Source organism: Schistocerca gregaria, chromosome 1, assembly GCF_023897955.1.
Source record: "Schistocerca gregaria isolate iqSchGreg1 chromosome 1, iqSchGreg1.2, whole genome shotgun sequence".
Classification (NCBI taxonomy): Eukaryota; Metazoa; Arthropoda; class Insecta; order Orthoptera; family Acrididae; genus Schistocerca; species Schistocerca gregaria.
In genome coordinates this window covers 348822829-348836488 of record NC_064920.1, presented here as the reverse complement: position 1 = coordinate 348836488, position 13660 = coordinate 348822829, and positions in this window count along the sequence as shown.

Genomic DNA, 13660 nt, shown 5'->3' with positions numbered 1-13660 from the left:
ATGACTTGTTGTTTTCTTTTCTTCTTTTGATATAAATGAAGCGACTGATCCTGGTCGGTTTCGGATTTCGATTACAACCCTTACATCACCAGAAGAGGTCGGTGATCCCTGTGACAATGTGTCATTTCGGCTGTAGGCTGCTGCCAAGCGAAAAGGAGGCCCAGTTTGTTTCCCGGCACAGCTGCTTCCCCTGTGGCGGTCAAAATCTAGCCTGATTAATCTCGCGGCCATCAGCGACTATAGTCTATAGCGCCCGCCCTCTGCACTTCAGCGGTTGGAAAACAAAATCTATAACGTTTTCGACGACGCCGAAATTCCCAATAACGTTAAAATCGAGTTGCCGAAACTTCGGTTATACTTCTACAGTAAGTGCCTTGTCAGTTCTATCTGTAGCATCATTAATCATTGGTCGTAAGACTATGAAGGCGTGAAAATGCTGCTAATTTTCAACAGAACAATCATTTTGGAAGTTTAAATACAGCCAAACGGAGAAAACATAGTCCACTTCGAAAGAAAAAGTTTCTGAAGTTCTTGCAAAGGCAAACATTCTAGTCAAAATGTTCCCAGTCAGCACTTTTTTAACAGTCAGTTACAAAGAAGTAATAATTTGAGTCTTCACTCATGTAGCGTGACAAGCTTTTAAATTTGTGCGTCTAATCATTTACAAGCAAAGGAAATAGATGCGAGTTCCGACAAAAATAAACGCGAATTTTTCAAAAAATAGATTCGAATGTTGCCAAAAATAGATGCTACGTTTTACGGTCCCTACTTTTCGCTAAACCCTAAGTCATACTGGCTATTGGCTGCATGTTGCATTTACCAAAAAATTAAATTTATTTTGATATGTTCTCATTGAATAACGTTTTTGGTACGCACATTAATAAACAGTGTATGGCTGACATCCATTTTTAATGCAAAAAACACTAATTTCAAAATTTTAAGAGTTTGAAGAGGTTTGGTTTAGTCAAGCAGCTCACATTTTTAAAACCTGTGGGGAATAAAATGATACAAATTTTAGGTATATAAATCAAGTAGTTTTTGAGATCAGATTTCGGAGCTGGACCGAAGTCAGCGTTCTAACTGCTCCCGAAGGTGTTCCACTGGGTTCATGTTGGGATGCTATCCAGGCAGCTCTATTTCAGGAATGTTATTAGCTACGAACCACACCCTAACAACGAAAACAACGCGTACCATTACATCACGTCCTCCGCACTTCACTATAGCACTGGAAGTGATGACAGATAACTTTTTTCAGGCATTCACTCTTCCATTATATTGCCACAGAGTATCGAGCGATTCATTACTCCAAATCACTCGCGCAATATTGGAAACTTAAAAGCAATAGCTCAAAACCCAAAATTCAAAAATATTTCATTTGGCAATTTATATACAAAAAGTTATATCTATCAATGTACAAAAAATTATCAAAATATGAGAAGTCAAGAGTCATACATCTGGTTCATTATCATGGACTGATCCACATGTTCTGCATTCTCTCTTGATATTGTAGAGCCCCACAAGTGTTTCTGACTTGAGTATTTTCTCTCTATAATAAAATATTGGAAAGTTAACTATGGAGACGTGTGAGTTACGAAGAGCTCCCCGACTACTGTACCCGTTCTTTTGAACTCGTTGTGCACATTAATGGTGGTGGATGGTTTGCTGATAGCACTTTAGAACTCACGAGTCGTTCCTTCCGCAAATTTCATGTAGCTTTTTACAACCACAATACTCGACAGTCTCTGTCTGTGTCCGCCAGTACATGAGGTTTCCCTAGCCTTCTTTTAGCTGTAGTGTTCTTTAGCGTCCGCACGTCACACTCAAATCACCAATAGTAGATTTGGGCAGCTTTACAATGGTTGAAACGTCCCTGCTGGATCTGTTACTCTGGTGATATCGAATGACTAGTCCGTGTTCGAAGTCAGTGAGCTCTCCTGACAGACTCATTCTGCTGTTACAACTTCCCTACTGACAACACAAAACGCCCCACCTCCTTTTATACCGGCTAGCCTGCGTCTCGTGTCATTTAGCGGTAAATTTAAATGTCGTGTGAAAGGGCATCCCGTCGGGTACACCGTTCGTCGGGTGCAAGTCTTTCGATGGGACGCCACTTACGCGTGGATGGGGATGAAATGATGATGATTAGGACAACACAACGCCCAGTCCCTGAGCGGAGAAAGTCTCCGACCCAGCCGGGAATCGAACCTGGGCCCTTAGGATAGACATTCCGTCGCACTGACCACTCAGCTACCGGGGACGGACATCTAACGGTCATTCCTCATTATATGGGGATGGCCAGATACTTTCGATCAGATAGTGTATAGTGTTGAAATATCCAAATTGGGGAAGATATTGAAATGTTGTCTTTGCTTTCTTAATTATAGAAAAAAATTTGCAAGAAAGACGAGAGTGACGGTGCTAGTAGCAGACTGGTGCGGCCGGAGCCACCTTTCTGTAACAAAAACGATTCTCTGATATTAAATATTGATAAAGAACAGACAAAGAAATTTGTGAAAGTGAATATCTGAAAAATGAGGACTACGTTGCAAAGCGAGAGAATAAGAAAGTGGAACTTTATTTCAGATTTTTTAAAAAATGAAAGAGGCAAAGAAAAAAGGGATACATAATCAGGGTTTTACGTCCTATAGATGAGAATGTCCTTCGAAAGGGATCAAAGGCTCTAGTTTGGTCAAGGAAAGGGAGTTAAATCTTTATTTTCCGTAGGAACGATCTCAACCTTGGAATTAAGCGATTTAGCAAATCATGAAATATCGAAATTTGCAGGGCCAAACGGGGATTAGAACTCTGTTCCTCCCGATTAAATAAGATGCTAAAAAGAATATGCAAGGAAACGGCCTCACGAAATGAAGACAAAGGTTTCTGGACCTGTGTGTAGGCACCGATTTGGGCTCTGGAAATAGCTTTGGAAAAGAAAACTTACTGGGTCAATCAAAAATTAGAGCACGTAAAAAATATTATATATGACGCTGTGTGTCACGAATATGAAGAGATAAGAACAGTAGCACAATACAGAATAAAACATAGGACGGGTCAAACTACACACATCAAAAACATTTTCCATTACCTCGGTTCCGAGAATTCCGGAACCTCTACAGAAAATTGGAATAGACATCAACACTAACATCATTGCCGCCCTTTTCATTCCTCATGAAAAACACACATTGCATGTTGTACCACCATACAGTAAGACCTTCACAGGTGGTGGTCCAGATTGCTGTACGCATTGGTACCTCTAATACCCAGTTGCACGTCCTCTTGCATTGATGCATGTCTGTATTCGTAGTGGCATACTATCCACAAGTTCATCAAGGCACTATTGGTGCAGATGTCCCACTCCCCAACGGCAATTCTCCATAGATCCCTCAGAGTTGTTGGTGGGTAACGTCTTCCATAAACAGCCCTTTCCAATCTATCCCAGGCATAGTCGATAGGGTTCATGTCTGGAGAACATGTTGGCCGCTCTAGTCGAGCGATGTCGTTATCCTGAATGAAGTCATTCAGAAGACGTGCACGATTGGGGCGGGCATTGTCGTCCATGAAGACGAATGCCTCGCCAATATGCTGTCGAACTGGTTGCACTGTCGGTCAGAGGATGACATTCACGTATCGTAAGGTCGTTACGGCGCCTTCGAAGACCACCAGGGGCATACGTCGGCCTCACATAATGCCACCCCAAAACATCAGAGGACCCCCACCTTGCTGCACTCGCTGGACTGTGTGTCTAAGGCGTTCAGCCTGACCGAGTTGCCTCAAAACACGTCTCCGACGATTATCTGGTTGAAGGCATATGCGACACTCATCGGTGAAGAGAAGGTGATGCCAATCCTGAGCAGTCCATTCGGCATGTTGTTGGACCCAGCTGTACCGCACTGCATGGTGTCGTGGTTGCAAAGATGGACGTCGGGAGTGAAGTTGCGCATCATGCAGCCTGTTGTGCACAGTTTGAGTCGTAACACGACGTCCTGTGCCTGCACGAAAAGCATTATTGAACGTGGTGGCGTTGCTGTCAGTGTTCCTCTGAGCCATAATCCGTAGGTATCGGTCATCCACAGCTTGGTACGAGATACCCTCCTCCACGGACCGTATGGTAGATTGCGGAGTATGTATGTAGATGTAGATGTAGTAGCCCTTGGGCGGCCTCAGCGAGGCATGTCATCGACAGTTCCTGTTTCTCTCTATCACCTCCGTGCCCGAACAACATGGCTTTGAAGAATGAGATTTTCACTCTGCAGCGGAGTGTGCGCTGATATGAAACTTCCTGGCAGATTAAAACTGTGTGCCGGACCGAGAATCGAACTCGGGAAATTTGCCTACCAAATGAGCTACCCAAGCACGACTGACGCCCCGTCCTCACAGCTTCACTTCTGCCAGTACCTCGTCTCCTACCTTCCAAACTTAACAGAAGCTCTCCTGCAAACCTTGCAGAACTAGCGCTCCTGAAAGAAAGGATATTGCGGAGACATGGCTTAGCCACAGCCTTGGGGATGTTTCCAGAACGAGATTTTCACTCAGCAGCGGAATGTGCGCTGATATGAAACTTCCTGGCAGATTAAAACTGTGTGCCGGACCAGGACACGAACCCGCTTTGGTTCACTCCGAGACGCCTGGAACTTCCTTCTGAATCTCTCGGTCTCCCTCTACGATTTTTACCCTCCACCGTGCCCTCCAGTACTAAATTGGTGCTCCCTTGATGCCTCAGAACGTGTCCTACCAACCGATCCCTTCTTCTAGTCAAGTTGTGCCACAAACTCCTCTTCTCTCCAATTCTATTCAGTACCTCCTCATTAGTTATGTGATCTACCCATCTAATCTTCAGCATTCTTCGGTAGCACCACATTTCGAAAGCTTCTATTCTCTTCTTGTTCAAACTATTTATCGTCCACTTTTCACTTCCATACACGGCTACACCCCATACAAATACTTCCAGAAACGACTTCCTGACTCTTAAATCTATGCTCGATGTTAACAAATTTCTCTTCTACAGAAACGCTTTCCTCGCCATTGCCAGTCTACATTTTATATCCTCTCTACTTCGACCAACATCACTTATTTTGCTCCCCAAATACCAAACTCCTTTACTGCTTTAAGTGTCTCATTTCCTAATGTTATTCCTTCAGCATCACCCGACTTAATACTAGTTTAAACAAGAGGAAAATTTGATGAAGAAACAGAAGAAGAGGAAAGAATTTTTCATGAACATCATCACGTTCTGCAGAGGTATGATATATAATATTTGCGGAAATATTTGAAAAATCACGAAATGATACACTCCTGGAAACGGAAAAAAGAACACATTGACACCGGTGTGTCAGCCCCACCATGCTTGCTCCGGACACTGCGAGAGGGCTGTACAAGCAATGATCACACGCACGGCACAGCGGACACACCAGGAACCGCGGTGTTGGCCGTCGAATGGCGCTAGCTGCGCAGCATTTGTGCACCGCCGCCGTCACTGTCAGCCAGTTTGCCGTGGCATACGGAGCTCCATCGCAGTCTTCAACAATGGTAGCATGCCGCGACAGCGTGGACGTGAACCGTATGTGCAGTTGACGGACTTTGAGCGAGGGCGTATGGTGGGCATGCGGGGGGCCGGGTGGACGTACCGCCGAATTGCTCAACACGTGGGGCGTGAGGTCTCCACAGTACGTCGATGTTGTCGTCAGTGGTCGGCGGAAGGTGCACGTGCCCGTCGACCTGGGACCGGACCGCAGCGACGCACAGATGCACGCCAAGACCGTAGGAACCTACGCAGTGCCGTAGGGGACCGCACCGCCACTTCCCAGCAAATTAGGGACACTGTTGCTCCTGGGGTATCGGCGAGGACCATTCGCAACCGTCTCCATGAAGCTGGGCTACGGTCCCACACACCGTTAGGCCGTCTTCCGCTCACGCCCCAACATCGTGCAGCCCGCCTCCAGTGGTGTCGCGACAGGCCTGAATGGAGGGACGAATGGAGACGTGTCGTCTTCAACGATGAGAGTCGCTTCTGCCTTGGTGCCAATGATGGTCGTATGCGTGTTTGGCGTCGTGCAGGTGAGCGCCACAGTCAGGACTGCATACGACCGAAGCACACAGGGCCAACACCCGGCATCATGGTGTGGGGAGCGATCTCCTACACTGGCCGTACACCTCTGGTGATCGTCGAGGGGACACTGAATAGTGCACGGTACATCCAAACCGTCATCGAACCCATCGTTCTACCATTCCTAGACCGGCTAGGGAACTTGCTGTTCCAACAGGACAATGCACGTCCGCATGTATCCCGTGCCACCCAACGTGTTCTAGAAGGTGTAAGTCAACTACCCTGGCCAGCAAGATCTCCGGATCTGTCCCCCATTGAGCATGTTTGGGACTGGATGAAGTGTCGTCTCACGCGGTCTGCACGTCCAGCACGAACGCTGGTCCAACTGAGGCGCCAGGTGGAAATGGCATGGCAAGCCGTTCCACAGGACTACATCCAGCATCTCTACGACCGTCTCCATGGGAGAATAGCAGCCTGCATTGCTGCGAAAGGTGGATATACACTGTACTAGTGCCGACATTGTGCATGCTCTGTTGCCTGTGTCTATATGCCTGTGGTTCTGTCAGTGTGATCATGTGATGTATCTGACCCCAGGAATGTGTCAATAAAGTTTCCCCTTCCTGGGACAATGAATTCGCTGTGTTCTTATTTCAATTTCCAGGAGTGTATTTCTCGTCGAAGAAGAAACAATAACAGTATAGAAATTGGGCAGAGTGGTGAAGCGCTGTCAAGTTTTAGAACAGAGCGTGTCCAGGTGGTGGGCCTTCAGAAGGGGATTGGCGCTCCCGTATCTGGGAGGGGTCTGAGCGACAGCGCGGAGCCGTTGGCCGCGCGGCACGCGCCGCTCAGCTGCTGAGCTGTCGCAGCTCTGCCCGACACCTGACAACGGCGTCCTTCAGTCACTGTTGTCCGTACCCGCTCTCAGTGTCGCGCGTCATCGCGTTCCGTCAGTCAGAGATAGTCGACACGTGAAAACAGGTCCATGGCGGTCAATGCGTGTTTGGAGACGCCAAAGCTGTTCTGTTATTTGACTAATATCATTCAGTTTATGATTATATCTCTATTTTCTTCGAGATCGTGTTTTGAAAAACGCGAAGTAGCCAATTTAGCAAGGAGTTCCTGTTTTTGGATATATTATCATTTGAACCGACTCCTCCACAGCAACCAGACAGTAATATTTCTAATTTTTAACCGGTGTTGTTATGGTCATCTTCAGAAATTTATCCAGATGGGCCGAGGGGGGGGGGGGGGGGGGCGAGGGTAGCCAAGAGTATGAAATTGCCTTTTTATGTATCGTTGAACACTGTGACAATCGAACTAACGTAAGTTACCATGTTGTTGTACACAGAGCGTATAGAATACGATCTGAAAGGTGTCACTGTAGCGTGGATCCTCTCGTAAAACGACGGAATATGGCTACAATTAACATGCTGAAGATTAGATGGGTAGATCACATAACTAATGAGGAGGTATTGAATAGAATTGGGGAGAAGAGGAGCTTGTGGCACAACTTGACTAGAAGAAGGGATCGGTTGGTAGGACATGTTCTGAGGCATCGAGGAAACAGCAATTTAGAATTGGAGGGCAGCGTGGAGGGTAAAAATCGTAGAGGGAGACCAAGAGATGAAAACACTAAACAGATTCAGAAGGATGTAGGCTGGAGTAGGTTCTGCGAGATGAAGAAGCTTGCACAGGATAGAGTAGCATGGAGAGCTGCATCAAACCAGTCTCAGGACTGTAGACCACCACAACAACAACAACAACTTGGCTACTTTTTACTTAATTTGAAAATGACACGAAATACAGATGTTACAAACGTGCTTGACCGTGACTCATAATAGCAATTGGCTAATCGCACGATTAAATAAACATCGCATTATAGCATACTACGGATCATGTTTGTTTTTATTAAGCATCTGGATGCTGTGGATCCCCACTAACACAAAATTTTAAAAACGTAAGTCAAAAAGCAGTTGCTAAAGCCATAGTAAAGGGTTTCTAACGAAGGGTCTCTGATTTCAGAATTAAATACCTCGAAAACGAACAACTACTGCTGACGAGGTGGATTCAGTGACGCCACTCTCAACTTACAGGGTGTTTCAAAAATGACCGGTATATTTGAAATGGCAATAAAAACTAAACGAGCAGCGATAGAAATACACCGTTTGTTGCAATATGCTTGGGACAACAGTACATTTTCAGGCGGACAAACTTTCGAAATTACAGTAGTTACAATTTTCAACAACAGATGGCGCTGCAAGTGATGTGAAAGATATAGAAGACAACGCAGTCTGTGGATGCGCCATTCTGTACGTCGTCTTTCTGCTGTAAGCGTGTGCTGTGGACAACATGGTTTATTCCTTAGAACAGAGGATTTTTCTGGTGTTGGAATTCCACCGCCTAGAACACATTGTTGTTGCAACAAGACGAAGTTTTCAACGGAGGTTTAATGTAACCAAAGGACCGAAAAGCGATACAATAAAGGATCTGTTTGAAAAATTTCAACGGACTGGTAACGTGACGGATGAACGTGCTGGAAAGGTAGGGCGACCGCGTACGGCAACCACAGAGGGCAACGCGCAGCTAGTGCAGCAGGTGATCCAACAGCGGCCTCGGGTTTCCGTTCGACGTGTTGCAGCTGCGGTCCAAATGACGCCAACGTCCATGTATCGTCTCATGCGCCAGAGTTTACACCTCTATCCATACAAAATTCAAACGCGGCAACCCCTCAGCGCCGCTACCATTGCTGCACGAGAGACATTCGCTAACGATATAGTGCACAGGATTGATGACGGCGATATGCGTGTGGGCAGCATTTGGTTTACTGACGAAGCTTATTTTTAACTGGACGGCTTCGTCAATAAACAGAACTGGCGCATATGGGGAACCGAAAACCCCCTGTTGCAGTCCCATCGTCCCTGCATCCTCAGAAAGTACTGGTCTGGGCCGCCATTTCTTCCAAAGGAATCATTGGCCCATTTTTCAGATCCGAAACGATTACTGCATCACGCTATCTGGACATTCTTCGTGAATTTGTGGTGGTACAAACTGCCTTAGACGACACTGCGAACACCTCGTGGTTTATGCAAGATGGTGCCCGGCCACATCGCACGGCCGACGTCTTTAATTTTCTGAACAAAAATTTTGATGATCGTGTGATTGCTTTGGGCTATCCGAAACATACAGGAGGCGGCGTGGATTGGCCTCCCTATTCGCCAGACATGAACCCCTGTCACTTCTTTCTGTGGGGACACTTGAAAGACCAGGTGTACCGCCAGAATCCAGAAACAATTGAACAGCTGAAGCAGTACATCTCATCTGCATGTGAAGCCATTCCACCAGACACGTTGTCAAAGGTTTCGGGTAATTTCATTCAGAGACTACGCCATATTATTGCTACGCATGGTGGATATGTGGAAAATATCGTACTATAGAGTTTCCCAGACCGCAGCGCCATCTGTTGTTGACAATTGTAACTACTGTAATTTCGAAAGTTTGTCTGCCTGAAAATATACTGTTGTCCCAAGCATATTGCAACAAACGGTGTATTTCTATCGCTGCTCGTTTAGTTTGTATTGCCGTTTCAAATATACCGGTCATTTTTTAAACACCCTGTAAATACATCCTGTCGACACAGGAGACACCTGATCAGTTTCGTATCGCCCGTCGGAGGATTTGAATAAAGCGACGTGGAGCCATTGACTATATATAGATAAGGTTTCCAATGAGGCACGCCGAAATTAGATGAAGTGCTATATTTACAAAACATTTGCATCCGGAAGTTGATGTCTTAGACTATGTCTATCAACAATTGATTTATAAAAACCATTGTAATCCTAAAAATTCTTTATAAAATAATAACGATTCTACAATGTTGATGTTTTGTCAAGAATGTGCTTTACGACAGGCCTGATGTAACGTGTCACAGCACTTCATTCAAATATTCTGTTGGGTAATGCAACTCTGATAGATCACTTCTTGGCTCGGAGACAGCATATTGCCGTTCAGAGTAAAGTACAGTTCAGCATGGTGCAGAAAGAGTCTGTCGCAAGAACCACAGAAATATTCTAATTCCAAATGCACTTTTACTTCGTAATTTCTTTTGTCAAACGTACTAAACATGTCAGAATTTGTCACCGGAAACTGCTATTTTGTTGCCAGAATAGGAAGACAGTTCTATTTGTCTTTATCTATACCGTTAAAGGGGATAGGGAAAGTCACTGGCCACTGATTGATGAGCGCTTGCCACAGGAAATTTCAGATAAATTAATTACGTGAGACGGCTCTTCACACTCGATAGGCCACTGCACAGGAATGACGGAAAGTACTTCATTGCTACGCCGATGAATGCCGCAAAAGAAAAAAAAGAGTGACTTAATTGCTCTTTTTTGTCTCACGGGAGACACTCGTATAAGATGGATGTGCTGGAATCGCTTTTCTTTCCGTCCCGAATAATGGTATTCTAAATTTATCTAAGAAAATTTCAGGGAAGGGATGTTTCTTTCTTACAGTTGTCGTAACCTAAAGCGTTTTTGCAACATTCTTACTTTGAATCTCAGAATTAGATTGGAACCGACGCGAGATTTTAGGCACTTGAGACGAGGACTGGGGTGAATTTGAGGTGTTTTCAGGTCTCTGCGGCCGGAGACAGAACAAAAGACTCGGATGCCAAGCTAAGGATGTAGATACAGTGGTACAGTAGTAAGGAAATGAGATTATGGGTTGGTGTTTGGTCTGCTTTTAATGCTTTTTCACATGTTTACGTGAACATTCCGAAGAGAACATGCAATGGCTTATCGTCTGAGTCCTAAGACCCATTTAACGTAACAGACGAGGCCTGTAACTTCACGCTATTAAAAGGTGTACAACTTTGCTTCCGCCGTTTCCCGATAGGTGGCGACAATGGTAAGTAACGGTCGAAAGAAACAGATCGCAGACGTCAGGTAGTTAGCTTGTACTTCGGTCAACATAACCTCATTCAAACATTAGTCGATTTGTGTCTGCATCATAAAGTTGATCTTGATTGAAAATGTCAGTTTACGAGCCTAATTCTCGTCATTTGCGGGAGGTGTTCAAAAATGTTAAAATGTGTGTGAAATCTTATGGGACTTAACTGCTAAGGTCATCAGTCCCTAAGCTTACACACTACTTAACCTAAATTATCCTAAGGACAAACACACACACCCATGCCCGAGGGAGGACTCGAACCTCCGCCGGGACCAGCCGCACAGTCCATGACTGCAGCGCCCCAAACCGCTCGGCTAATCCCGCGCGGCGCGGGAGGTATTACTGTTTTGTTTCAATATGAAGAAACCAGTGGCTGAGTCTCATCGAATGCTCTCAATTACGTAAGGTAGGGGCGCTATTAGTGAAAGAACATGTCGTGAGTGTTTTCAACGCTTCAAGAACGGTGATTTTAACGCCGTAGACCGGCATAGTGGTGGAAGAGAGAATGTTTTCGAAGATGCACAATTGGAGACATCGCTGAGTGAAGTCTCGCGTCAAACTCAAGAAGAATTGGCACGATTAGTGGGAGTGACACAGCAATCCATTTTGAAACGTCTCAAGGCTATGGGCATGTTTCAGAAAGAAATCTGTGCGTCACAGAGTCGCCTTTTGGGTCCAAATCGGAATCAGCGAACGTGACCTCAGCGGTTTCTTAATGCGGATGACCACATACCGGACTGGCGTCCCAATCTAAGCTACAAGTCTTACTGCGAATAACTAAATTATGATATTTTTATTTTTCTGGTAAACTTTCATGATTCGGTGATCCTCCATGTAAGTTCACAGAGGTACTCCGCAATACTCTCATGCTATCCGAAGTAGTCAGTTAGAAAGCATGCCTCTTAATTCTTTCTATTTCCTCCTTCAAACTTATCCTGTGAGGATTTCAGACATTTGTGCAGGACACAGGACACACAAGAGTCCTTTGCAGTTTCGCTGCACTTTCCCACAAGTCTCCCAGTAAATCGAGATTACTCATTTGCTTCCCGAAAATTGATTTTATTTATTCGTCTCTCATCAAACTTCATTGCAGCGTTGTGAGTGTCGCGAACACTGTACCAGTAATGCTGTATTTGAAAAGTAGTCAACAGGTTTTTTGCCTTACTTCTACGCGTTATCTGTCTTTTTTTGTTTTTAATTAAATATACAGTGCGCCAGGTAGATGTATTGAGTTTTTCCCACGCTATTTCTAACCTGTTTCTCAATAGAATTATTAAGAAAACATTAAGTTTGCTGCTTACACGTTTGTGACTTCTGAGAACAAGAATGATTCTTTCGCCCTTACTATTTCAATCCTGATTTTACCTCTAACTATGGAAAGTTCTGGTTGGAATATCAACGATGTAAGGGAAAGTTAGATTGCTACTTACCGTAGAGATAACACATTATGTTGCAGACAGGCACAACGGAAAGACACGTAACACGTTAGGTTTCTGCTAAAGCCTTTATCAGAAAAGGAAGCACACACACATCCAGTCACACAAGCTAGCTAGAGTGACTGAATGTATGTGTGTTTCCTTTTCTGACGAAGGCTTTAGCCGAAACCTAATGTGTTACGTGTCTTTCCATCGTACCTGTCTGCAACTTAACGTGTCGTCTTTACGGTAAGCAGCAATATATCTTGTTCTTATATTGTTAATTTTACTCTTTTTTCTGATGAGGTGGATTGTGTAATACATTCTGTCGTTAAAAGTTAAGTGATTCAACTCATATTCTGGCGTGTTCTATAATCTCATTGGGACTCTGTTGTGGAGTTGAATTCCATTCCGAAATACGTCAATACAGTTCCTATTTGTTCGGCAATGTTCACCATTTGTCGTATATCGTTCGTGAAAAGCGATATGTGAACTTCACATGAATGATACTGATTCAACTGCATCTTCCATCACTCTAAAACTTTATTATACTGTAACTCACGATATGTTATGGTACAACTGACAGGCGCAATTTTATATATCTTCTCTTTTCGCTCTTCCCATAGCAGGAGGAATACGCGTTTTAAAATAGAGGAACTATTCGATTTTTTATTAAGTTTAGCTGTGGAGAAAGCCATACAACTGCTAGCGAATTCTGTCTAAGAAACTGAATAATTTCGCATTATACCCAATCGGAAAACTAACGAACACTGCTACAGGCCCTAGCACCTTATTCGTTTGCAACTTTTGCTCTTGCAGCACTTTCGTGTATATAACTCACTTGCAATTATGACATCATACACATTGACGAGTGTAGTTGACCCAAAGTACATCTGGATGAACTCTGTGGCAAAACCGTTCATAGCCAGTTACTCCCACAGCGTATAAGAATCGCTGTTTGATAATGTTCGATTGGAAGAACTCAGTGCAATATCTTGAGATGTATTATTTTGATTGTATTTTGCTTTTCCATTCGAATAACAGAATGTTATATTTTGAAATGAGTAAGTAATTTGACAAAATTAATATGGTAAGAAAAAAGGCCTTAGAATCGAGGTAACAGGTTATGAAATGATAGCTACAAGTAAATAACTGAAATGTACCGATTCATTTCTCCTACATAATTATATATTGTACAATAGCTGTTTTTCGACTCGATATTAATAGTGAGAGATCAAAAACAAATGTGTAGGTC